At 35.6% G+C, this 27,190-nt stretch overlaps 1 non-coding gene across 1 annotated transcript; it reads right to left on the reverse strand.

Annotated features, from left to right (window-relative positions):
• Positions 1-1,185: 1,185 nt before the first annotated feature.
• LOC100479450 lies at positions 1,186-26,013 on the reverse strand. The gene is made up of 3 exons (XR_004621337.1): positions 25,088-26,013; positions 9,551-9,696; positions 1,186-1,320 (listed from the first exon to the last, which is right to left on the reverse strand). It is a non-coding gene; the product is annotated as an uncharacterized LOC100479450 (transcript).
• Between the last annotated feature and the right edge of the window lie 1,177 nt (positions 26,014-27,190).

The raw sequence follows: 27,190 nt of genomic DNA on the forward strand, positions 1-27,190 counted from the left end.
TTCTAATTATGCCAAGAAACTTTTTTTCCCAGAAGGAACAATACCATATCCAAAATTGACAGCATATTTGTAGAGCAAGCAGATGTATTAGATGGATGTATCTTTGCACGTACCAAGATTCAAGTTACTTAGCCATAATAGGATAATATGTAAACAATAAATTATTTTTTTTCAGAGGTATCTTACATCATTTTCAAGTGTAATAGTAAATAAGTTGACCTGCCAAAATAAGGGATCAGTCTTTTAAAAATAAGTTTCCTAGTTAAAGGAGGAAAATAAAGAAGATTGATGATAGTAACTGAAAAAATGTTTTAAGTAAAGCCTAATAGTCAAGTGGACAATAAATAACATATCTTTTTGCTCTTTGTGATTTAGTTTCAGCAAAACATCATTATCAATCCCTCTAAATTTTGTAACAATATGATTTATAGTTCTTTTGATAATTAATCAATTATGTTCCATTTTATAGTTTTTAAATGAGAAATGTAAGCATAGAAAGCAACTATATCTCATTGTTGACATTAATTTAAGTAACATGAACATAAAAAATAAACTAATGCAGAGAATCTGTGAGGAATGTTTCCCTTCACTTAACTTTGAGAAGTCCTAGGTTGATGTAATTTTTAACAGTTCTAAAAAGACATCTGGAAGAGGGGCCCCTGGGCGGCTCTGTCAGTTCAACGTCTGACTCTTGATTTTGTCTTGGGTGGTGATCTCAGATCTCAGACTCTCAGAATCACGGGATCGGGCGCTATAATCAGGCCACACTCAGCACCAGAGTTTGCTTGAGATTGTCCCTCTCCCCTTCCCTCTGAACTAGCCTCCCCCCACTCCGCCCCACCCTCATATGCATGCCTGCGAGCATGGGCGCATGCACACTCTCTCTCAAATAAGTAAATAAAATCTTAAAAAAAAAAAAAGACAAGTGGAAGATACAAAACAAGAAAGAAAATATTGAATGAATGAGATAGCAGAGGAAATGGACAGTGAAAAGAAATGAGAAAATACTCTTAGGAAGATTATGAGGTCAGAGTGGCAACATCATTAAACATTTCAATTTCCATATTATTTAATAGGAATAACATTGTCTTCCTTCCTGTATTTCATGATGCAATGAAATAAATGAATAAAAATAATAAAAGGTCCTATTAGGAAAATATATGATTTTTGATATAGACAAAACTGTGCATGGACCAAAGACTTGCATTTCACACAAAGTGAGGATATGTTTCTTACCTGGAATGCTGACAATCACATATCTTCCTCTCCTTCTCCCACATCGAAAAGATTCTAATTCCTACAGAGTGAACGATGCCAAATCTGAAAAGAAAAAAATTTAATTTCAGGCTTGATTTTGTTAGTGTGATCAAAGAAATCACATAAATTAAATTAGAAATCAATGAAGGTTCAAAGAAATGTCTTGAAATCAGATGTTCTATTCTTTCTTTACCTGGTAGTTGGAAAGTAATAACTCAGTTCATAAAAATTATTATGATTATGGCAATCTTATAGTCCTTACCAGTTCTGGCATCAATATCTTCACTTTCCTCCAGCTACATTTTATAAATGATGGCCATTGTCTTCATTTCTTTTGTAAGTTATTTTACTAAGAAAAAAATATCAGTGATAGCTATTATTCTGCAACATCTTTCCATGCATATGTAAATTATTTCTACAAAATTGTCAGATGTTATTTTGTAGCATGAATTTTTATATAATACACTTAAAAATAAATATATAGTTGATTCCATACCCCCCAATAAACATCCTTTTGGAATTTGGGGGGATTATATTAAGTGTATAGAATAACCTATAATAATTTATATATTTATAGTATCTATAGTATAGTATAGATATTTTTGAACAAGAGCAAGGTATGTCATTTAAAGTATTCAAGTCATTCAAGTATTTGAGAAGTCCTAGATTGGTAGCATTTTTAGTTAATGTCCCTTCATAAGTTTAAATAAAAAAAAAATACATGTTCAGTATATTTTGTATTAATTTTCTCCCTAGTATTAAAACCTTTTTGTTGCTGTTGAAAATGGGATTTTTTCTTTTATTATACTTCTGTTATATGTTCCAACTGATTATTGTTTATATACAGAAATATTACTTTTTATATTTTAATTTTTAACAAGTCACAATATTGAATTATCTTATTGTTTCTAGTGGTTTTTAATTTGATTCTTTTGGTTTTGTAGATTTATAATGACATGCTCTGAAAAAATACTTTTCTCTCTTGCTTGAAAATTTTATGTCTCTAATTTATTTCACTTGGCTAATTGCACAGGCTAGTAATTTCAGACACCAATCATCACAATTGGTGAGTTAATAAGTAACTTATATTTTGTTTTAATTTTCTTCCCAGTATTTAAACGTTAGACAAAGAGAAAAATTTAAAAGTGCAAGAGAAAAAAAAAAATCCTCACATACAAGGGAAGGCCCATAAGGCTTTCAGTGGATTTCTCAACAGAAACCTCTCAGGCCAGGAAAGGATGGGATGATATATTCAAAGTGCTGAAAGAAAAAAAATGCCGAAAATAATAGCTTATATAGCAAAGTAGTCCTTCAAAACTGAAGGAGAGATAAAGATTTCTGAGGAAAAAAAAAGGGAGAGTTTATGACCCTTAGACCAGCCTTATAAGAAATGCCAAAAAGGAGTCCTTAAAGCTGAAATATGAAACAGATTGGTAAAGGTAAGTATAACATCAAATTTAGAATACTATAATACTGACTATGATGGTGTGTTACTCACTTAACTCTAGTATAAAGGTAAAAAAACAGAAGTACCAAAAATAAATATAGCTATAATAATTTGTTAATGGATACACAATATAAAAAGATGTAAATTGTGACAACAAAAACATAAAATATGAAGGGGGAGTAAAAGGGTAGAATTTTTGTAAGTAATCAAAGTTATTATTAGCTTAAAACAGGCTCTTATACCTATGTTATGTTATGATGTTAAAATACTATGTAAGACTCATGATAACCACAAAGCAAAAACCTACAGTGGATACACAAAAGATAGAGAGAAGGTAATCAAAGCATACCAGTACAGAAAATCATCAATTCACAAAGAATGGTAGGAAGAGAGGAAAAAAGAAACAAGGGAACTGGAAAACAGCCAGAAAACAACTAATAAGATCATGTTAGTAAGTTCTTACTTATCAATAATTACTTTAAATGTAGATGGGTTGGTTTCTTCAATCAAAGGCATAGCATGGCTAAAAAAAATTACAACAAAAAAAAGACCAACTATATTCTGCCTATAAGAGGCTCACTTCAGCTTTAAAAATATACAGACTCAAAGTGAAGGGATGGAAAAAGATATTCCATATAAATAGAAACCAAAAGAGAGCGAGGCAGTTATACTTCTATCAGACAAGATAAACTTGAGGTCAAACACTCTAACAAGAGATAAAGAGGGTCATTGTATAACAATATAGGGGTCAATTCATCAAGGGGTGATGAAATTGTTGAATTTACGTCATCAACTGTAAACATATATGCACAGTAAAACATCATTATCAGTCCCTCTAAATTTTATAACAATATGATTTATAGTTCTTTTGATAATTAATTTATCAATTATGTTCAGTTTTATAGTTTTTAAATGAGAAATGTAAGCATAGAAACTAAATATATCTCATTGTTGACATTAATTTAAGTAACATGAACATAAAAAATAAATTAATGCAGGGAATCTGTGAGGAATGTTGGAACACTAAATATATTAAGCAAATGCCAACAGATTTGAAGGGAGAAATAGCCAACAATACAATAATAGGAGGGGAAGTCAATACCCTACTTTCAATAATGGATGAATCATCCAGACCGAGAAGACCAATAAGGAAACACTGGACTTGAACTATACTTTAGACCAAATGGACCTAACAGACAAATATAGAAGATTCCATCCAACAACATTTCCCAGGATAGATCATGTTAGGTCACAAAACACATCTTAGCAAATTTAAAAAGATTCAAATCATGCCAGGTATCTTCTCCAAACACAATAGTATGAAACTAGAAATAAAGAACAGAAAGAAAACTGGAAGATTCATGAATATGTGTAATTTAAACAACACACTCCTGAGCAACAAATGGACCAAAGAAGGAATCAAAAGTAAAATCATACATATCTTGAATCAAATGAAAATGCAAGCACTACATACCAAAACTTATAGATGCAGCAAAAGCTGATCTAAGAGTGAAGTTTACAGTAATAAATGCCTACATTAAAAAAAAAAGATCTCAAATCAACAACCTAACTTTACACCTCTAGGAACTAGAAAAAAAGGAACCAAGCCCAAAGTTAGCAGAAGGAAGGAAATAACAAAGATTTTTTAAAAATAGAAAAGATCAATGAAACTAAGAGTGGTTTTTTTTAAAAGATAAAATCAACAATTTTAGCTAGACTAAATAAGAAAAGACTGAAATGAAATTAGAAAGAGGAGGTATTACAACTGATACTGCAGAAATACAAAGGATTGTTAAAAGACCACTGTGAACATTATACACCAACTAATTGGATAACCGAGAAGAATAAATTACTGGAAGCATACAACCTACTAAGACCGAATCAGAAGAAATAGAAAATCCAAACAGACTAATAACAAGTAAGGAGATTAAATGAGTAACCAAAAACCTCCCAATAAAGAAAAGCCCAGGGGGCGCCTGGGTGGCACAGCGGTTAAGCGTCTGCCTTCGGCTCAGGGCGTGATCCCGGCGTTGTGGGATCGAGCCCCCACATCAGGCTCTTCCNTCCCAATAAAGAAAAGCCCAGGACCAGATGATTTCACTGGTGAATTCTACCAAACACTTAAAAACTAATACCAACCCTCAAACTCTTCCAGAAAACTGAAGAGCAGGGAACACTCCCAAACTCATATCACAAAGCCAGCATTATCCTAATATCAAAGCCAGATAAGGACGCTACAAGAAAAGGAAACTATAGGCTAATATCCCTGGTGAATACAGAGGCAAAAATTTTCAACAAAATACTAACAAAGCAACAATACTCTAAAAGAATCATACATGATCAAGTGAGATTTATCCCTGGCATGCCAGGATGGTTCAACACATGCACATCAATAAATATGATATGCCACACTAACAGAATGAAAGATAAAAAATCATCTTATGCTTATCTCGACAGATGGGGAAAAAGCATTTGACAAAATTCAACATCTTTTCAGGATTAAAACTCAACAAATTTGTATACAAAGAACATATCTCAATGTAATAAAGGCCATATATAACAAACTTATAGCTAACATCATACTCAATGGTGAAAGTTGAAAGCTTTTCTTTTAAGATCAGGAACAAGACAAGGTGCCCACTTTCACCATTCTTATTCAACGTAGTAATAGAATTCTAGCCAGAGCAATTAGGTAAGAAACAGAAATAAAAGGCATCCAAGTTGGAAAAGAAACAAAGTAATATTGTTTCTGTTTGCAGATGATATGATCTTATATAAAGAAAATCCTAAAGACTGCACTAAAAAACTGTCAGAACTAATAAACGAGTTCAGTAAAGTTGCAGAATACAAAATCAACATACAAAAATCAGTTGCATGTCTATACACTAACAACAAACTATCTGAAAAGGAAATAAAGAATATAATCCCGTTTATAGTGGCATCAAAAACAATAAAGTACTTAGGAATAAATTTAATCAAGGAAGCAAAAAATCTATACAAGGAAAACTATAAAACACTGATGAAAGAAATTGAAGATGACACAAATAAATGAAAAGATATTCTGTTTTGATGGATCAAAAGAATTAATATTGTTAAAATACACATTCTACCAAAAACCATCTATAGATCGAATGCAATCAAAATTCCAATGGCATTTTTTTCACAGAAATTAAAAAAAAAATCCTAAAATTTGTATGGAGCCATGAAAGACCTCAAATAGCAAAGGCAATCTTAAAAAAGAAGAACAAAGCAGGAGGTATCACACTTCCTGATTTCAAACTACATTGCAAAGCTAAAGTAATCCAAACAGTATGGTACTGGAATAAAAACAGATGCACAGGCCAATGAAACAGAACTGAGAGCCCAGAAAAATTCCATGCATATATGATCAACCAATATTTGTGTTTTTTTAACATATATATATATTTTAATGATTTTTTATTATATTAGTCACCATACAGTACATCCCTGGATTCCGATGTAAAGTTCAATGCTTCATTAGTTGTGTATAACACCCAGTGCACCATGCAATATGTGCCCTCCTTACTACCCATCATCGGTCTATCCCAATCCCCCACCCCCCTCTCCTCTGAGGCCCTCAGTTTGTTTCTCAAAGTCCATAGTCTCTCATGTTTCATTCCCCCTTCTGATTACCCCCCTTTTCTTTATCCCTTTCTTCCCCTACCGATCCTCCTAGTTCTTATGTTCCATAGATGAGAGAAATCATATGATAATTGTCTTTCTCTGCTTGACTTATTTCACTTAGCATTATCTCCTCCAGTGCCGTCCATGTTGCAGCAAATGTTGAGAATTCGTTCTTTCTGATAGCTGAGTAATATTCCATTGTATATATGGACCACAGCTTCTTAATCCAGTCATCTGTTGAAGGGCATCTCGGCTCCTTCCATGATTTGGCTATTGTGGACAATGCAGCTATGAACATTGGGGTGCATATGGCCCTTCTCTTTACTACGTCTGTATCTTTGGGGTAAACACCCAGTAGTGCAATGGCTGGGTCATAGGGTAGTTCAATTTTTAACTTTTTAAGGGACCTCCACACTGTTTTCCAGAGTGGCTGTACCAACTTGCATTCCCACCAACAATGTAGGAGGGATCCCCTTTCTCCACATCCTCTCCAACAATTGTTGTTTCTTGCCTTGTCTATCTTTGCCATTCTAACTGGCGTAAGGTGGTATCTCAGTGTGGTTTTGATTTGAATTTCCCTGATGGCTAATGATTTTGAACATTTTTTCATGTGTCTGTTAGCCATTTGTATGTCTTCATTGGAAAAGTGTCTGTTCATATCTTCTGCCCATTTTATGATTTGTTTATTTGTTTCTCNCTATGTGCCCTCCTTACTACCCATCATCGGTCTATCCCAATCCCCCACCCCCCTCTCCTCTGAGGCCCTCAGTTTGTTTCTCAAAGTCCATAGTCTCTATGTTTCATTCCCCCTTCTGATTACCCCCCTTTTCTTTATCCCTTTCTTCCCCTACCGATCATCCTAGTTCTTATGTTCCATAGATGAGAGAAATCATATGATAATTGTCTTTCTCTGCTTGACTTATTTCACTTAGCATTATCTCCTCCAGTGCCGTCCATGTTGCAGCAAATGTTGAGAATTCGTTCTTTCTGATAGCTGAGTAATATTCCATTGTATATATGGACCACAGCTTCTTAATCCAGTCATCTGTTGAAGGGCATCTCGGCTCCTTCCATGATTTGGCTATTGTGGACAATGCAGCTATGAACATTGGGGTGCATATGGCCCTTCTCTTTACTACGTCTGTATCTTTGGGGTAAACACCCAGTAGTGCAATGGCTGGGTCATAGGGTAGTTCAATTTTTAACTTTTTAAGGGACCTCCACACTGTTTTCCAGAGTGGCTGTACCAACTTGCATTCCCACCAACAATGTAGGAGGGATCCCCTTTCTCCACATCCTCTCCAACAATTGTTGTTTCTTGCCTTGTCTATCTTTGCCATTCTAACTGGCGTAAGGTGGTATCTCAGTGTGGTTTTGATTTGAATTTCCCTGATGGCTAATGATTTTGAACATTTTTTCATGTGTCTGTTAGCCATTTGTATGTCTTCATTGGAAAAGTGTCTGTTCATATCTTCTGCCCATTTTATGATTTGTTTATTTGTTTCTCGTGTATTGAGTTTGAGAAGTTCTTTGTAGATCTTGGATACCAGTCCTTTATCTGTGGTGTCCTTTGCAAATATATTCTCCCATTCCGTGGGCTGTCTCTTAGTTTTTTTGACTGTTTCCTTGGCTGTGCAGAAGCTCTTTATCCTGATAAAGTCCCNAGATGAATGAAGAGAAAGGGAAGATACCTACAAAGGAATACTATTCAGCCATAAAACAGGAAGGAAATCCTGTCATTTGCGACAACATGGATGGACATTGAGGGCGTTATGCTAAGTGAAATAAGTCAGAGAGAGAGAGAAATCCTGTTTGATCTCACTTACACGTAGAACCTAAAAAGGCCACCTGCATAAAAACATAGAGTAGAATGGTGGTTGCCAGGGCCTGGGTGTTAGAGAAATGGGGAGACGTTGGTCCAAAGGTATAACCTTCTAGTCATAAGATGAATAAGCTCTGGGGATCTGCTGTACAGCGTGATTGTAGTTCTCAGTATTCTCAGTGCTGTGTTATACACTTGACATTTACTAAGAGAATATAACTCAAATGTTCTCACCACGGAAGTGCTGACTAACCTTTTACGGTAATCATTTTCCAACATATATATGTATCAAATAATCACACTGCATATGTTAAACTTACATTGTTAAGGTCAACTCTATCTCAATAAAGCTGGGTTTAAAAAAATGTTAAAAATAACTGATTTGTGATGAGCTACCAGGAAATCTGGGTGGGAGGCTCACTTACTGTGATATGTATCTTTTTATAAAAATTATTATGTTTTAAAGATTTTATTTATTTATTTGAGAAAGAGAGCATGAGAGAGTGAGCATAAGCCGGGGGAGGGGCAGAGGGAGAGGGAGAAGCAGGCTCCCCGCTGAGCAGGGAGCCAGATGGGGGGCTCTATCCCAGGACCCTGGGATCATGACCTGAGCTGAAGGCAGACACTCAGCCAACTGAGTCACCCAGGCGTCCTTAAAGATTTTGTTAGTAATCTCTACAACCAACGTAGGGCTCGAACCCACAACTCCAAGATCAAGAGTCTCATGCTCTACTGACTGAGTCACCCAGGCGCCCCTATAAAAATTATTATTATTATTTTTTAAGATTTTATTTATTTATTCGACAGAGAGAGACAGCCAGCGAGAGAGGGAACACAAGCAGGGGGAGTGGGAGAGGAAGAAGCAGGCTCATAGCGAAGGAGCCTGATGTGGGGCTCGATCCCATAATGCCAGGATCACGCCCTGAGCCGAAGGCAGACGCTTAACCGCTGTGCCACCCAGGTGCCCCATAAAAATTATTTTTTAACATGATCATATATTACATTTTCAAAAAAATCCCACACTATATAAACATACAGCTGGCAGGATAATATTTTGTATATGAGTGACTGAAGAAAATGCTATAACTCAGCAACTATACTATTAAAGAAAGTAAGATTTAAGCATATGAATACAAATATCTCGTCTACTTTAAAAATAGGGTTTAATAAAAAAAACTCTCATTAGATCAGTGACTCCCCAAAATATTGATTTAATCATTTTCAAAAATAAGTTTCCTTAGATTCCTAAGATTTAACTTCTCATGATGACCCGGTGAGTCTCCAATCAGTCATGGCTTTATTAATCTCCTGACAGCAGTCCCTTAGGTTGATAATCACCACTACTTCTAGTCTCTGTAGATCCCAGATCTACCACCTACCAGGGGTGGGTGAGCTTCCAGCATATTTGAATACAGGAGCCCTTGTCAAAGTCAGTTTCTGGAGACCCATCCACTGCTTTTTTGGTATCCCAAAGATCTTGCTGTGCTGGACTGAGTGGCTGGTTTCCATTTTGATAGGTCTGAATCTGAGAAAAAGAGACAAGCAACGTGAGAAGGATGCCATCTAATTGAGATCATGGACTCATTATTCTTACACAATCTAGTGCTGATGCCAATACTCCGGTATATACCATGAATAACAGGGGAAATGGTTACTTGGACCAACAGATTCTCACTGACTCCTTAAATATGGAACCCATCTGTCTTCCTACCTCATTTTCCCCTTCAGCGAGAACCAGTCAAGGAGACAAAAGAAACCACTCAACTGCAGTTCATTCCTCTTATGAACTTCAGCACTGTATGTGGGACAAAGTTTCCAAATTGTTAATGGTCAGGCCAAATGCAATGCTTTGGAGGTTTAAGAGACTTCTAAATAGACGTGAAGCTCAAGAATGGAGAAATGAAAGAAGAGGAATGTAGTGGGCCACAAAGTATATAAAAAGATCAAATTTTACAAAAATAAAATTCAAATGGTATTACCTAACACTGTGTTGAATCTTAATTGTTTTGGAGAATAATGAAATTGAAAATGTTACAGAAGAAGAAAGCATATAAACCAACAGAACTTCCTTCTTCACTGGCCTCCTGGGGGAAACTGGCATCTTTAGATACAGGAACCAAAAATCTTCCAGTACCTTCTTCCACTAGCGCTGGCTCAATGACTTGCACTTCACCAAATTCAAAAGCTTTCCTTTCCTCTTAATGGTCACAGTCACCTATTGCTCACTCTTTCCCCTGGACGTAAAAGCCTTTGTTTTACCAGGACAGAGGCAAAAATGGTCATACCTGGAAGGAAAATCATCCTTGGTAATGCCTATGTGGTCGTTTTGATTTAGGCTTCCTGATTTGTGTGATACAATGGTTGTCTTCTCTTGCTTTCATCATTATCTCTCTTACTTTGTTTCAATTCACGGGCAACAAACTATTCAGACTTGCTGTCAATAATACGAATCAATTCAAAAGGCTGTCTTCAAATGTAATTATCGATTGGTCTTTCACAAATGCCCTCCGTCTGTCACAGATTTTTCCAAGACAGGTATGCTTATTGTTCATACTCTGTTCTTGCTTCCAATGCTGTAAATCCTCTGCTGTACAAGTCTACACATAATCACCAAGATGCTTTTACTACTTTCTGTCTTTTTTTTAAATTTTTTTNAAAATTTTTTAAAGATTTTATTTATTTGACAGAGACAGCCAGCGAGAGAGGTAACACAAGCAGGGGGGAGTGGGAGAGGAAGAAGCAGGCTCCCAGCGGAGAAGCCCGATGTGGGACTCGATCCCGGAACGCCGGNTAAATTTTTTTAAGATTTTATTTATTTGACAGAGAGAGACAGGCAGCGAGAGAGGGAACACAAGCAGGGGGAACGGGAGAGGAAGAAGCAGGCTCCCAGCGGAGGAGCCTGATGTGGGGCTCGATCCCAGAACGCCGGGATCACGCCCTGAGCCGAAGGCAGATGCTTAACGACTGAGCCACCCAGGCGCCCCATACTTTCTGTCTTGTTTACGATTTCCCCAAATGTTACCTACCATTCATCTCTTACACTTTTAATTTTGTTTCAACACCAATTACAAATTTTTATGCCTCTATACTGGCAGTTTCAGAAAAAGTAGCTAGCTACTTTCTTTCTAGTGTACTGTGGACTTATGGCCATTGCAATTCCCACATACTGTGTGTGTGTGTGTGTGTGTGTGTGTGTGTGTGTGTGTGTGTGTGTGTTTTATTTCCTTCTTCAGGGGCTTCCTGGAGGGTGCGGAATGGCATTCTCAGAACTGAGTTCCAAAGGGCTTCTAGCACCTTCTGCTGACCTGTGACCAATGACTCACAAAACACCAGAAGCTTTATTCTGTTAATGATCATAGTCCCTTGTCCTCCCTTCCTTCCTCCACAGCTGGAAGCCTTTATTTCCCTTGGGCCCAGGAAAGAAATGATTGGCATCTGAAGGTAAAACTGCATTGTCACCCTGGATAATCTTAAAATGATTATTCTAGCCTGGATTATTTGTTTATATTCTTTTACAATATTAATTAATAATTGTTTTTCCTCAGCTATTTCAAGTACTATTCTTTTATTTCATTTTTATAATTTTATTAATGTAACATTTAAATTGTCTTTTTTTTTTCTTTTTAAAATACTGCTGCAGAAAAATTATACTTGTGTGGCAAGTTTTCTACCTGTTTTTTGGATCCTTTCCCTACAACAGATCCCCAAAAGTAGAATAGTTAAGTCTTATGATCTTTATTTCAAATTTTAGTTGTGATTTTATTTCATTTCAATTTACTCATTAGGCACAGCAATATATACCCAGAGCATCTGTCAAGAATATGGTTCAATGCAGAGTACTCTCTTAAAATATGGTTATTGGTTGTTTTTCCAGCAAGGTCATGGGCTGTCATATATTTTGAAAAAAAATCTACTCATTTGAATCCTTTTCTCCCTTCCTTATAGATTTATATAGACTTCACTGCAAAAGAACTAATTTTTTTTTTTAAAGATTTTTTTATTTATTTATTTGACAGAGATAGAGACAGCCAGCGAGAGAGGGAACACAAGCAGGGGGAGTGGGNGATTCATTTAGTACTCGAAAGTTTAATCTGTTTTCAAAGCCAAGCACATATTTTTTAACTTCCCCAAAAAAGTCAATAACTGATATTATCAGACACGGTTGTTGCCAAATCTTTCTGCTATATACTTCTATGACAGTTCTTATACTTTTTATACCTTTAATTTTTTACACATTAACTTTTTGATATTAATAAAAGCTAGAGAAAAAAATGCTTTATTCAGCCTTATAGCCTCTGTTACAAGGACAATCTCATTTTTAAAGAGANTATTCATTTAGTACTTGAAAGTTTAATCTGTTTTCAAAGCCAAGCACATATTTTTTAACTTCCCCGAAAAAGTCAATAACTGATATTATCAGACACGGTTGTTGCCAAATCTTTCTGCTATATACTGCTATATAGCTTTTTATACCTTTAATTTTTTACACATTAACTTTTTGATATTAATGAAAGCTAGAGAAAAAAATGCTTTATTCAGCCTTATAGCCTCTGTTACAAGGACAATCTCATTTTTAAAGAGATTTTATTTATTTATGTGAAAGAGTGTGTGTGCGTGCCCGCAGGTGATAGAGAGAAAGAGAAGGAGCAGGGGGAGGGGCAAAGGGAGAGGGAGAAGCAGGCTCCCCGCTGAGCAGGGAACCTTACGTTGGGCTCCACCTGAGACTCTGGGATCATGACCTGAGCCGAAGGCAGATGCTTAACCGACTGAGCCACCCAAGCACCCCTACGACAGTCTCTTAAATACAATATAATATTTTAGAGAAAGTAGAGAAAGTATCTATATTAATAAAATAAAACATACAGGAACTGATTTTATGTTATTTATTAAGGATCCATTTATTTATTTTAGAGAGAGAATGTCTGGGAAAGGGAAGGGGGAGAGAATCGTTAAGCAGTCTCCCCGCTGAGAGCAGAGCCTAACACAGGGCTCAGTCCCATGACCCATGAGATCACGACTGAGGGGAAACCAAGAGTCAGACACTCAACTGACTGAGCCACCCAGGTGCCCCCAGGAATTGNAGGGGAAATCAAGAGTCAGACACTCAACTGACTGAGCCACCCAGGTGCCCCCAGGAATTGATTTTAAATGTAACTTGAAGAAACTTATTTCTATGAATATTCTAAAATTCATATGTTTTTATTTTTGCAAAACTCATAAATGTTTAAGTTCCCTGTTTGTAGAAAATATCACTATCTCCAAGAAATAGCCACTAGCTTCTATTTGAATATTTATAAAGAAGGTAAATTTGCAATGTTTTGAGGCATCATATGTCTTTATGGGCTATATCTCATGATTTAAAAAATAAGTTTTTCTTTGTAAAAGAAAATTTGAAAACAAATTTTCATATGTTTATTGAAAACATTTCATCTAATTCTACTTCTGTCACACTGATTTTGCATACTTCCACTGAAAGAAATACCCTAAACCTATTTGGATGGAGCTATCNATGGGCTATATCTCATGATTTAAAAAATAAGTTTTTTGGGGGCGCCTGGGTGGCACAGCGGTTAAGCGTCTGCCTTCGGCTCAGGGCGTGATCCTGGCGTTAGGGGATCGAGCCCCATGTCAGGCTCCNTCCCTGTTTGTAGAAAATATCACTATCTCCAAGAAATAGCCACTAGCTTCTATTTGAATATTTATAAAGAAGGTAAATTTGCAATGTTTTGAGGCATCATATGTCTTTGTGGGCTATATCTCATGATTTAAAATAAGTTTTTCTTTGTAAAAGAAAATTTGAAAACAAATTTTCATATGTTTATTGAAAACATTTCATCTAATTCTACTTCTGTCACACTGATTTTGCATACTTCCACTGAAAGAAATACCCTAAACCTATTTGGATGGAGCTATCAGTTCACCCCTCAGCCTTTCCCCTACAAACCAACTGTCCTGAACATCTCTTACTATTCAACTCTTGACAGTTTTCGGAGTATCAAATTTGGTGTCATACTCTATGTTGCGACCAGAGTCATTCATTGCTTTTGTTCTTGTGTATGGACATGAAGTCTTGTGTATGGACAAACTGTTGGGAGAAAATGTATTTAATGTCATAATCAACAGCAACAAATGTTAATATATTTTAAAATATTTTAACTATAATTTTTAAAGGCTGTTTATGACTCATTGTTTATACTCATTGTAGAATTGGAAAATATAAAGAAAAAGTGAAAACTTCACCCTAATGGTACTCCTCAAAACAAATAAACTTCAACATTTAGTAAATTTTTATGTATTTTTTCCTATGCATATTTTTCTCAGTTGAGATCATACTGTGTGCCCAATTTTCCATATGGCCTTTTAAATCTGAAATTATAAGGATCTGGCTATTAATAATAATGATGCAAGTTTTCATAACTATTGAACTATTGTAGTTTATTCTATGAAGCACTGTAATTTACTTTATAATTTTCATTAATGTAACATTTAAATTGTCTTTTTTTTCTTTTTAAAATACTGCTGCAGAAAAATTATACTTGTGTGGCAAGCTTTCTACCTGTTTTTTGGATCCTTTCCCTACAACAGATCCCCGAAGGTAGAATAGTTAAGCCTTATGATCTTTATTTCAAATTTTAGTTGTGATTCAGCTAAATAAATTTCATGTCATATGATTAATATTTAAATTGCACCCAATTAGAACCTAAAAATACAACTAATAGTTTTTAATTGTTATTTCAGCTTTGATATGTGAATTTTGTCTTCTTTCTACTTAAGAATTCAGCTTCTCAAGTTGGAAGTAGATATGTTCACAAGTCTAATCAGACTTAATACCTGTTGTTAAATTATCTAGGAGAATCAGATCTAATATTTCTACAAGTTTCTATTAATTTTTTTTAAAGGAACCTAAAAGAGAAACCTAAATCATCCCAGGATGTGAAAAGAAAAAACGAAATGCATGATTTGGGCTCCCGTATGTTTTCATTTGAATTATTTGGATAGATTATAATATTGATAAGGAAGTTAATAATAATAAAGATTATGGGGAGGATAAACAACATTATCCTACCTTTATATTCACAATCAACAAAGCATTTCTTTTTTTTTTTTTTAAGATTTGTTTTAGAGAGAGAGAGCACATCAGCAGGGGGAGAGGCAGAGGGAGAAGGAGAGGGAGAGAAGCAGACTCCCCCAGAACATAGAGCCCCATGTGTGGGGGGTGCTCAGTTCCACCACCCCGAGATCATGCCCTGAACCAAAATCAAAAGTAGGATGCTTAACCAACTGAGCCACCTAGGCACCTCTATTTTTTGACTTTTCAGTAAGCCTCTAATAATAAGCAAAGCTTTTTTTCTTTTTTTAAAATTTCATGAGAATATGTTTTCTGGCAGAAAAAAACAACAACAAAACAACTGTACTGTATTGAGCAACCTCATCCCAGACCTGTGCAGATTTCATGGCATTACTTCTAATTACCCCCAACAACTGCATGGCCATAATACCTCCACTGAGTCCACTGATAAGCAACAAGTCATCTTTTTAAGATTTCCAGGCACGTAGCTGTTTTACAGGAAATTTCTTGAATCAATATGCATCAGTAGGATTCTTCATTATTTAGCAATGCCCCATTAAGTTCTGTTTTACTTAAGTGAGAAGATAGATCAGTGTTAAAGAATACTTTTGATTTTCATTTAGCTTCACCTGAATCAAAGTGAAGCATACCTACACACACCTAAATCAAATCAGGAAAGAATGCTATCTTCTGACCATGAACACCTGTCCTCATTGGACTACCATAATAGTAGGAAATTATTTTTTATTGTATTGAGCCTCTGAATGTTTGGGATTTGTTCACTATCAACTTTCGTAATAGAAAATGTTATTCACAGTTATGATTTATCATAAGGGTCAGTTTGGAGGAAGAAGATATGTGCTAACTTAGAAAGTGCATTTGTGAATAATATTACCCAGGTAAACCAGATAAAAGAAGACAAATGCTGAAAAACACCAGCATTTTAAAAGGATGAGTAAGGAAATAGAGATAGCAAAGGAGATTGCCCAAAAGTAGAGATTACAAACATGGTTGTGAAAGACAAAAGATTAAAGTTCCCAGAAAAAGACAACTGTTAACTGTGCAAAATGCTATAGAGAGAGCAAAGCAAAATATTCTGTTCCTCTGCCTCTCAGGCACACATATTCTTCCTTTCTCCATGATTACAAAGCCAGATAGAAAAATAAGATTTTTTTTTAATGATTTTTTAATTTCTTTATTNTTAAAGATTTTTAAATTTCTTTATTCGACAGAGATAGAAACAGCCAACGAGAGAGGGAACACAAGCAGGGGGAGTGGGAGAGGAAGAAGCANAATGATTTTTTAATTTCTTTATTCGACAGAGATAGAAACAGCCAGCGAGAGAGGGAACACAAGCAGGGGGAGTGGGAGAGGAAGAAGCAGGCTCATAGAGGAAGAGCCTAATGTGGGGCTCGATCCCATAACGCCGGGATCACGCCCTGAGCCGAAGGCAGACGCTTAACCGCTGTGCCACCCAGGTGCCCCGAAAAATAAGATTTTTGATGTGACCCCCTGAAATGTTCCACCTTTCCCTTTATCTATTTTTAAAGATTAAATGTTTACTATGGAACTTGAAGTCCACCACAAGAAAAAATTTGGAAAGACCACAAATATAAGGAGGTTAAAAAACATCATACTAAGGAATGAATGGGCTAACCAGGAAATTAAAGAAGAATTTTTAAAAAATATGGAAGCAAATGAAAACACAATAGTACAAAATCTTTGGGATGCAACAAAGGTGGTCCTAAGAGGGAAGTATATAGCAATATAGGTCTACCTCAAGAAGCAAGAAAAGTCTCAAATACACAACCTAATCTTACACCTAAAGGAGACAGAAAAAGAACTGCAAATAAAGCCTAAATCCAGTAGAAGGGAAATAATAAAGATTAGAGCAGCAATAAATGATAAAGAAANAAAAAATATGGAAGCAAATGAAAACACAATAGTACAAAATCTTTGGGATGCAACAAAGGTGGTCCTAAGAGGGAAGTATATAGCAATATAGGTCTACCTCAAGAAGCAAGAAAAGTCTCAAATACACAACCTAATCTTACACCTAAAGGAGACAGAAAAAGAACTGCAAATAAAGCCTAAATCCAGTAGAAGGGAAATAATAAAGATTAGAGCAGCAATAAATGATAAAGAAATTAAAAAAAAAAACAGTAGAGCAGATCAATGAATGAGGAGCTGGTTCTTTGAAAGAATTAACAAAATTAATAGACCTCTAGCCAGACTTATCAAAAAGAAAAGAGAAAGGACCCAAATAAATAAAATCATGAAAAAAAAATGGAAAGATCATAACCAACACCACAGAAAACAATCAATTATAAGAGAATATTGTGAGCAATTATATACCAACATATTAGGCAATCTGGAAGAAAAGGATAAATTCCTAGAAACATATAAACTACCAAAACTGAATCAGGAAGAAATTAAAAATCTGAACAGACCCATAACCAGCAAAGAAATGGAATCAGTAATCAAAAGTCTCCCAAAAAACAAGAGTCTAGGGCCCAATGGCTACCCAGGGGAATTCTACCAAGCATTTAAAGAAGAATTAATACCTATTCTTTTGAAACTGTCCCATAAGACAGAAACGGAAGAAAACCTCCAAACTCACTCTATAAGGCCAGTATTACCTTGATTCCAAAACCAAAGTTCCCACTAAAAAGAATTACAGACCAATATCCCTAGTGAATATGGATGCAAAAATTCTCACCAAGATACTAGCTAATTGAATCCAACAGTACATTAAAAGGATTATTCACCACAACCAAGTGGGATTTATTTCTAGGCTGCAGGGGTGGTTCAACAGTCACAAATCAATCAACATGATACAGCACATTAATAAAAAAGGTAAGAACTATAGCATCCTCTCAATAGATGCAGAAAAGGCATTTGACAAAATACAGTATCTTTTCTTGATAAAAACCCTCAAGAGGGGTTTCTGGGTGACACAGTTGGTTAAGCATCTGACTCTTGGTTTCAGCTCAGGTCATGATCTCATGGTGGTGAGACTGAGCCCTGTATTAGGCTCTGTGCTGTGTGGAGTCTGCTTGGAGTTTCTCCCTCCCTCTGTCCCTCTATGCACTCAAATAAATAAATAAATCTTTAAAACAACTACAAAACCCTCAAGAAAGTGGGGTAGAAGGAAAATACCTCAATATCATAAAGGTCATATACAAAAGACCCACTGCTAATATCATCCTTAATGGGGAAAAACTGAGAGCTTTTCCCCTAAGGTCAGGAATAGGACAGGAACGTCCACTCTCACCACTGTTGTTCAACATAATACTGGAAGTCCTAGCCTTAGCAATCAGAAAACAAAAAGAAATAAAAGGCATCCAAATCAGCAAGGAAGAAGTCAAACATTCATTCTTTGCAGGTGACATGATACTCTATGTAGAAAATCTGAAAGACTACACTAAAAAATTGGTAGCACTGATACAGGAATTCGGCAAAGTTGCAGGATATAAAAATCAATGCACAGAAATCTGTTGCATTTCTATACACCAATAATGAAGCGTCAGAAAGAGAAATCAGGGAATTGATCCCGTTTACAGTTGTACCAGAAACCATAAGATACCTAGGAATAAACCTAACCAAAGAGGTAAAAGTCCTGTACTCTGAAAACTATAGAACACTTATGAAAGAAATTGAGAAAGACACAAAGAAATGGAAAATCAGCCTGTGCTCATGGACTGGAAGAAAAAATATTGTTAAAATGTCTATAGTACCCAAAGCAATATACACATTCAATGCAAACCCCATCAAAATAACACCAGCATTTTTCACAGAGCTAGAACAAACAATTCTAAGATTTGTATGGAACCAGAAAAGACCCAAATAGACAAAGTAATGGTGAAAAAGAAAACCAAAGCTGAAAGCATCACAATTCTGGACTTCACGCTGTATTACAAAGTTGTAGTCACGAAGACAGTATGATACTGGTACAAAAACGGACACATATATCAATGGGACAGAATACAGACCCCAGAAATGGACGCACACTATATGGTCAACTAATCTTCAACAAAGCAGGAAAGAATATCCAATGGAAAAAAGCCCATCTCTTCAACAAATGGTGTTGGAAAAATTGGACAGCCACATGCAGAAGAATGAAACTGGACCACTTTCCTACACCATACACAAAAAATAAATTCAAAATGGATTATAGACCTAAATGTGAGACAGGGATCCATGAAAATCCTAGAGGAGAACACAGGCAGCAACCTCTTTGACCATGGTCCCAGCAACTTCTTACTGACACGTCTCTAGAGGCAAGGGAAACAAAAGCAAAAATGAACTATTGGGACTTCATCAAGATAAAAAGCTTCTGCACAGCAACGGAAACAACCAACAAAACTAAAAGGCAACCAATGGAATGGGAGAAGATATTTGCAAATGACATAGTGGATAAAGGGCTAGTATCTATAAAGAACTTATCAAACATCCCAAAATTTAAAAATCCGGTTAAGAAATGGGTGGAAGACATGAACAGACATTTCTCCAAAGAAGACATACAAATGGTTAACAGACGCATGAAAAAATGCTCAACGTCACTCATCATTGGGGAAATACAAATCAAAAACACAATGAGATACCACCTCACACCAGTTAGAATGGCTAATATTAACGACTCAGGAAACAACAGATGTTGGCAAGGATGAGGTGAAAGGGGAATCCTCCTACATTGTTGGTGGGAATGCAACCTGGTGAAGCCGCTCTGGAAAACAGTATGGAAGTTCCTTAAAAAAGTTAAAAATAGAACTACCCTATGACCCAGAAATTGCACTACTAGGTATTTATCCAAAGGATACAAACATAGTGATTTGAAGGGGCACCTGAACCCCAATATTTATAACAGCACTATCCACAATAGCCAAAATATGGAAAAGCCCAGATGTCCATCAACAGATGAATGGATAAAGAAGATGTGGTACATATATACAATGGAATATTACTCAACCATCAAAAAGAATGAAACCTTGCCATTTGCAAGGATGTGGATAGAACTAGAGTGTATTATGCTAAGTGAAGTAAGTCAGTCAGAGAAAGAGAAATGCCATATGATTTCACTCATATGTGGAATTTAAGAAACAAAACAGATGAACATGGGGGAGGGGAAGGAAAAATAAAATACGGTAAAAACAGAGAGAGAGAGGCAAAGCATAAGAGACTCTTAACTATAGGGAACAAACTGAGGGTTGCTGGAGGGGAGGTAGGTGGGAGGATGGGGTAACTGGGTGATGGGCATTAATGAGGGCACCTGTTGTAATGAGCATTGGGTGTTACATGCAAATGATAAATCACTAAATACTACCCCTGAAACGAACACTACACTATATATATGTGTTAACTAAAGAATTTAAATAAAACCTTGAAAGAAAAAAAATTAAAAATGTTCAGAGATCACACACCTACACAAATCAAACAAACACATAATTTGCTATTTGGAGGGGCAAATATTATTGAATTTTGAGTTCAAAACATTAACCAATATTTATTTTATAATGTTCATATAACTCAATATAATTTCTCAGGTTTTAAGGATTTTTAGTTAAAACCTGTGTAATTTTTAAATGTTTCTTCCATTAATCAAGAAAACTTCTAAATCATTCTATAAGTATGTTCAAGTTTTGGTTTTGTTGAAAACTAAAAGGAAAAGGAAAAGGAGAAATTGGGAAAATATAGCTGAAAAAATTGACATACCAGTGATCATATTTCTAATATATGAAATGATTCTTAAAGCAATTTCAAAAACACTAACATTCCTATTAGAAATAAAAGATAAATAATAAAACCCAAAAATTCACAAAAAAGAAAATCCAGATGATCTATCAATATGTGAAAAAGTAATCAATCTTTTCAAAATAATTCATTTATTAATCCAACAACTTCTTATTGAGACATATTTTGCATCTTTTTCAGATGAAAAAGCAAAATACCATTTCAGGTTAAAAAATGGTAGTTTTAAAAATACGATACTATTCAGGGTTGATAAGAATGGAGAAATGAGCACTCCATTATCTAAATGGGAGAATTTCCAAAGGGTGTAATATTTCTCCATGGCAGGTTAGCCACATATTTCAAAAGTCGTGCATTTTCCTTCACCAAGAAATTCTACCTCTAGGAATATCTATTCAAGTAAATAATCAGAGATGTTCACAGGATTTATGTGCAATCATATTTATTGTGGCATTATTTATAATAGCTCCCAAAGGAAACAAGCAAAATGTCAAACAATGAGAAATTGGTTAAATAAATCATCATATATTTATACAACAACTAATAAAAGTCATGTTGTGGGAAAATAATTAATGACATGGAAAATATTCTTAGCATGCTGACAAGTTTAAAAAGGAAATATTAAAATAATATATATACTATCATCCTGATTTTCTGACTGCTTATAAATGTTTGAAAGTTCTCCTAAATATAAATGAATATACAGTTACATGTGAATATAATCTTTATATATAATACTATAATATAAACTAAAACATTGACGGTGATGACCACTGAGGGCAGGATGTAGGAGAGTCTTTAAAAATTTGTTTCCTTATGTTTTTTTCTATATATTCTGTTGTTTCCCTATTAAATAAGCACTGCTTTTATAATAAGAAAAAAAGTGACAAAANTTAAAAAGGAAATATTAAAATAATATATATACTATCATCCTGATTTTCTGACTGCTTATAAATGTTTGAAAGTTCTCCTAAATATAAATGAATATACAGTTACATGTGAATATAATCTTTACATATAATACTATAATATAAACTAAAACACTGATGGTGATGACCACTGAGGGCAGGATGTAGGAGAGTCTTTAAAAATTTGTTTCCTTGTGTTTTTTCTATATATTCTGTTGTTTCCCTATTAAATAAGCACTGCTTTTATAATAAGAAAAAAAGTGACAAAATAGGATTCTTAAAATTAGGTCCTTGATAACCCAAGAGTAGTTTCAGTATGGTACGAAGGTGGAAGATGTTTAAATTTGGGTAAGTAGTGTGATTTGAGGAAGTGAAGGCAATGAATATAGACTGTACTTCAGAACACTTGGCATTTAAGTGCAGGAGGAGATCCAAGGATAGGTTTAGAGGGAGGTCAGGATGAGGTCAAAGAAGATATATATTCTAGTAATCTATCTATCTATCTATCTATCTATCTATCTATCTATCTATCTGTCTATCTATAAAAGTATATATATATAATATATACTATTATTATATAATAATAATAATACACACACACATATGTTACTAGGATAAAGAGAAAAAGACAGTTGAGAAAAATGCACACAGATTAAGGTCATCTAGAGATATAGTATCTTTCTTTGTCCATGTAACTTCACCTAGAGGTAGAACTTATNCAAAGAAGATATATATTCTAGTAATCTATCTATCTATCTATCATCTATCTATCTATCTATCTACAAAAGTATATATATATAATATATACTATTATATAATAATAATAATACACACACACATATGTTACTAGGATAAAGAGAAAAAGACAGTTGAGAAAAATGCACACAGGTTAAGGTCATCTAGAGATATAGTATCTTTCTTTGTCCATGTAACTTCACCTAGAGGTAGAACTTATGCTTAGGCAAGTTCAAAATCTGTAGGGTTGGCCGGCTGACTGGAAACCCAAGAAGAGCTGATGCTGCAGTTCAAGTTCAAAGACGAGTCTGCTGGCAGAATTCATTCTTGCTCAGGCAGGGCAGCCTTTGTTCTAATAAAACCTTCAAATGATTTTTTACATTACAGGCAAAGTCCACTGATTTAAGTGTTAATCTCATCCACAAAAAATCACCCTCGCAGAAACATCCAAAGTACCATTTGGCCAACTTTCTTGGCCCCATCAAGTTGACACATAAAATTAATCACACAAGTACTATGAAAAATGAAAATAGTNATTAAGGTCATCTAGAGATATAGTATCTTTCTTTGTCCATGTAACTTCACCTAGAGGTAGAACTTATAATTATGCAGGCTGGCAAGTTCAAAATCTGTAGGGTTGGCTGGCTGACTGGAAACCCAAGAAGAGCTGATGCTGCAGTTCAAGTTCAAAGACGAGTCTGCTGGCAGAATTCATTCTTGCTCAGGCAGGGCAGCCTTTGTTCTAATAAAACCTTCAAATGATTTTTTACATTACAGGCAAAGTCCACTGATTTAAGTGTTAATCTCATCCACAAAAAATCACCCTCGCAGAAACATCCAAAGTACCATTTGGCCAACTTTCTTGGCCCCATCAAGTTGACACATAAAATTAATCACACAAGTACTATGAAAAATGAAAATAGTTCTGTTGGGTAGCAAGAGTGCGAGTTTTTCTTAATACTATCTTTAATTTTGTTACCTTAAAGGTTAAGTATAATTTTTTAACAATTAATTCACACATGCTGTTCAAAATTCAGAAGGGCTTCAACTTTCATAATGCCTCATCTTCAACCACATTAACAGTTATGAGGTAATTATACTATTTATATGTTATCCCTGACTCCTAAAATTTTTATCAAACATCAGTATGTAATTACATTCCTGACCTAATTAAAATATATCCATCAACACTCATGGAGAGGACACATTTCATTCCACATACACAGCATATAGGACACTAGTATAAATATGTACCATTCATGTCTGTGGGGAAGTAGAAGTCAAGTAGTATGGCCAGAACGTGACTACCAATTGGCTGTGGCAACTTCAACAACTACTCAAGGGACAGGAGTCTGACAAACTACAAAAAACAAGAGGGATACTTGCACACTAGCCTTAATGAGGTGTTTGAAGGAACAGATGGAATAATAGATTTTGCTTTGAAAACATAAAGAGGTCCAAAAAGAAATAAATATTTCTCTAGTAGTTTAGGGATAAAGAGGAATCAAAAAGATGTTAAAGAGGAACGGATTTTACTTTCAGCCTCTCTGCTTGAGGCGCTCATAAGCTAGTCAGAACTGTCAACCTTGAGTCAGACAATGTTATCCCTTTTAGCGGTCATTAAATCCTGAGAGGTCTTATCGCCATGTTATAGATGTGAAAAATGAAACTCAGATTTGTTAAGGGACTTACCCAAAGCTAACACATGTGACGTGAGGCTTACTGGAATTTTCCCGTTGCCCCACAACTGGTGACAAGGGGCCCCACTGCATTCCAGGTTTTTTATAGTGGGAAGAAAAGTGGAAGTACAAACCATCCCCTCCCCACTCCAATTCTATTGAACCTTCTCCTAGCCAGTCATGGAGGAAAGGAAAGTTGTTTTTTGTTCCTTTTTAAAGATGTATTTATTTCAGAGAGAGAGAGAGAGAGAGCACTAGCAGGAAGGGCAGAGGGAGAGAGAGAATCTCAAGCAGACTCCACACTGAGCACAGAGCCTGGCACAGGGCTCAATCTCGCAACCATGAGATCATGACCTGAGCCCAAACCAAGAGTCAGCCACTTAACTGACTACATCACCCAGGCGCCCCAGAAGGGAAAGTTTTTTATACCTAGTAAGAGATTGAAGCTTTAAGTAGATATGACTTTTAATAACTGAGAGTGACCAAAAAGTAATGGAATCTTTTCAAGATATCATGAGGTGAAAAGACAAGGATGCATGAAGTTTTCACATTTATCTCCTGAATTGAGAACATTCAACAAACCAGTTACATTTGGGGATGGGAAATGGAGCAGTTATTCAGGATCCTTCAAGAATCTCCACATATGTATATGTATATTGGGTTCATCAAACAATTCTAGACACAAAATTGGAATGCGAAAGATACCACCATATAGAGATAAGAATAGCCAATGGAAAATATTTAAAGCCACACATATTATGAACAGAAATTAATTACCTGTGGACTATAGTATTCATGAGGATGTCAGAAGTTGTTGGGTGAATCTTCTTTTGTTGTCCCAGAATTGATTACTAGGCCCCCAGCTGTGGTTAAAGAGGCATCACGTCCCTCAAATTCCAAAGACATAATTGCGATCAGACGTTGCCTTTGCAGGCTTACTAAAAGGAGGCAGACTCAGCCCCACCACCACGAGCCACTGCTTCAGTGGGGAGATAGGGATAATCACTGTTAGCAGTTGTCAGTCTGGAGAGGCATTTTACAGCTCTTTCCTCCTCCTTCCTTAGGGGATCCTACAAGAAGAGAACTAATGTCCTGTTCTGGACAGACATCTCCATAGGCAATCGACCCACTGCTCGCCTACAGCTACCTAAGCAGGAGAAAAGAGAATGGGCACAGATGGTAAGGATGACAGAAGGGAGGGCCACAACCTGAAACTTGACCTGATTATCTTCTTTCTCTGACAACTGAATTTAGAAACCACTACACAAATCTCATTTCATTATGTATTTAAGCAAGACCATTCCCTGGCAGAATTTAAATGCGAATGATTACGTTTAGAATCCTTATCTCCCTTCTGGGTCTCCCACTATAATTCAGGGACTCTTTTTTCAAAGGGACAGTTGGCATACCTACTTGAGGAAACTAAGTCTCTTTACAATTCTTACCCCTTACATGTGAAATGTAAGCTAGGTAAGAGATACAGACAAAGCTATTTTGGAAAGGTATATGTAATCTATAGATAATATCATATATAGTAGAGTCTAGTAGTGTGAGGGATATATTCTTCCCACTTGTAATATACACATACACATGTATGGAAATATGTGCTAAAGAACCTTCCCATTAATCCTCTAGTCAGGATGTCTGGGGGCTCCGTTGGTTGAGCAACAAACTCTTGGTTTTGGCTCAGGTGTGATCTTGGGGTTGTGGGACCGAGCCCTGTGTTGGGCTCCCTGCTCAGTGGGGAGTCTGCTGCTGCTCCCCACCCCCACTCGCTCATGCTCTCTCTCTTAAATAAATAAATAAATAAATAATCCTCTAGTCATGTCATGTTTGTGAAAATTCATTTCAAACTGAAAAATTTTTTAAATACTGATTTAATTATGAAAGTATTTTGACTTGTAGAAAACATAGCAATATTTAAAGATGAAATTTTTAAAAAATCATAATCCTCAGGGACTCCTGGGTGCTCAGTCAGTTAAGCATCTGCCTTTGGCTTGGGTCATGATCCCAGGGTCCTGGGATCAAGTCCCCTGTTGGGCTCCTTGCTTAGCGGAAGCCTGCTTCTCCCTCTGCCTGCTGCTCCCCCTGCTGGTGCTCTCTTTCTCTGACAAATAAATAAAACTTTTTAAAAAATCATAAACCTCTACCCATTAATAACTACTTAACATGTCGGTAAAGGAAAAGATTAATTGTAGTGTTTTACTGTATCAATATTATGCTATATGCAGTTTTATATCCCACTTTGAAATTCTTATACACATATTTGTGCTTACTTGTTTGTGCTTATGAATAAAAGACCTGGAAATAAATGTTTCTGAATGTAGAATACTATCTATAGCAATAATAGCTCTGGGGTTGGTAACCTAAGATGCATGAAAAATAATAGGTTTCCAGGTCAAAAAAAGAGACCTTAGAAATAATTGAGTGATATTGAAAATATTTAACAAATGGTTATGATAAAGTCATTGACCGATCAGAATGGACACTAGGCACAAACAATTGGTTTGTCTTCACACTCATGTGTCTGAGTACTACTCCTGCATAAGAGAGACAAAAGCCTTGAGCAGCCAAATAATCAAAGGTCACCCTGATATTTGGCAACAAAACTATGATTACCATCTAAGACTCAATTTCCCGCCCAGGGTTTTTCCTACTATATCAAGTTGCCTCCCTATATGTAAGCTTTTTGAAATGTATAAGGTGCTACTTAAGTGTACATCCTAATTAATATTATGAACATGGTCAAACAAATACATAGAAATTATTATCCAGGTTCCAAGGTACTGTTAGGGAAAGCAGTGTACACATTTTTAAGAAAGTGTTTTTCATAAAGAAATCTGAAAATCCATATGGCTTTTATTATAGATACATTACTTT

Source organism: Ailuropoda melanoleuca, chromosome 16 (assembly GCF_002007445.2).
Source record: "Ailuropoda melanoleuca isolate Jingjing chromosome 16, ASM200744v2, whole genome shotgun sequence".
Taxonomy (NCBI): Eukaryota; Metazoa; Chordata; class Mammalia; order Carnivora; family Ursidae; genus Ailuropoda; species Ailuropoda melanoleuca.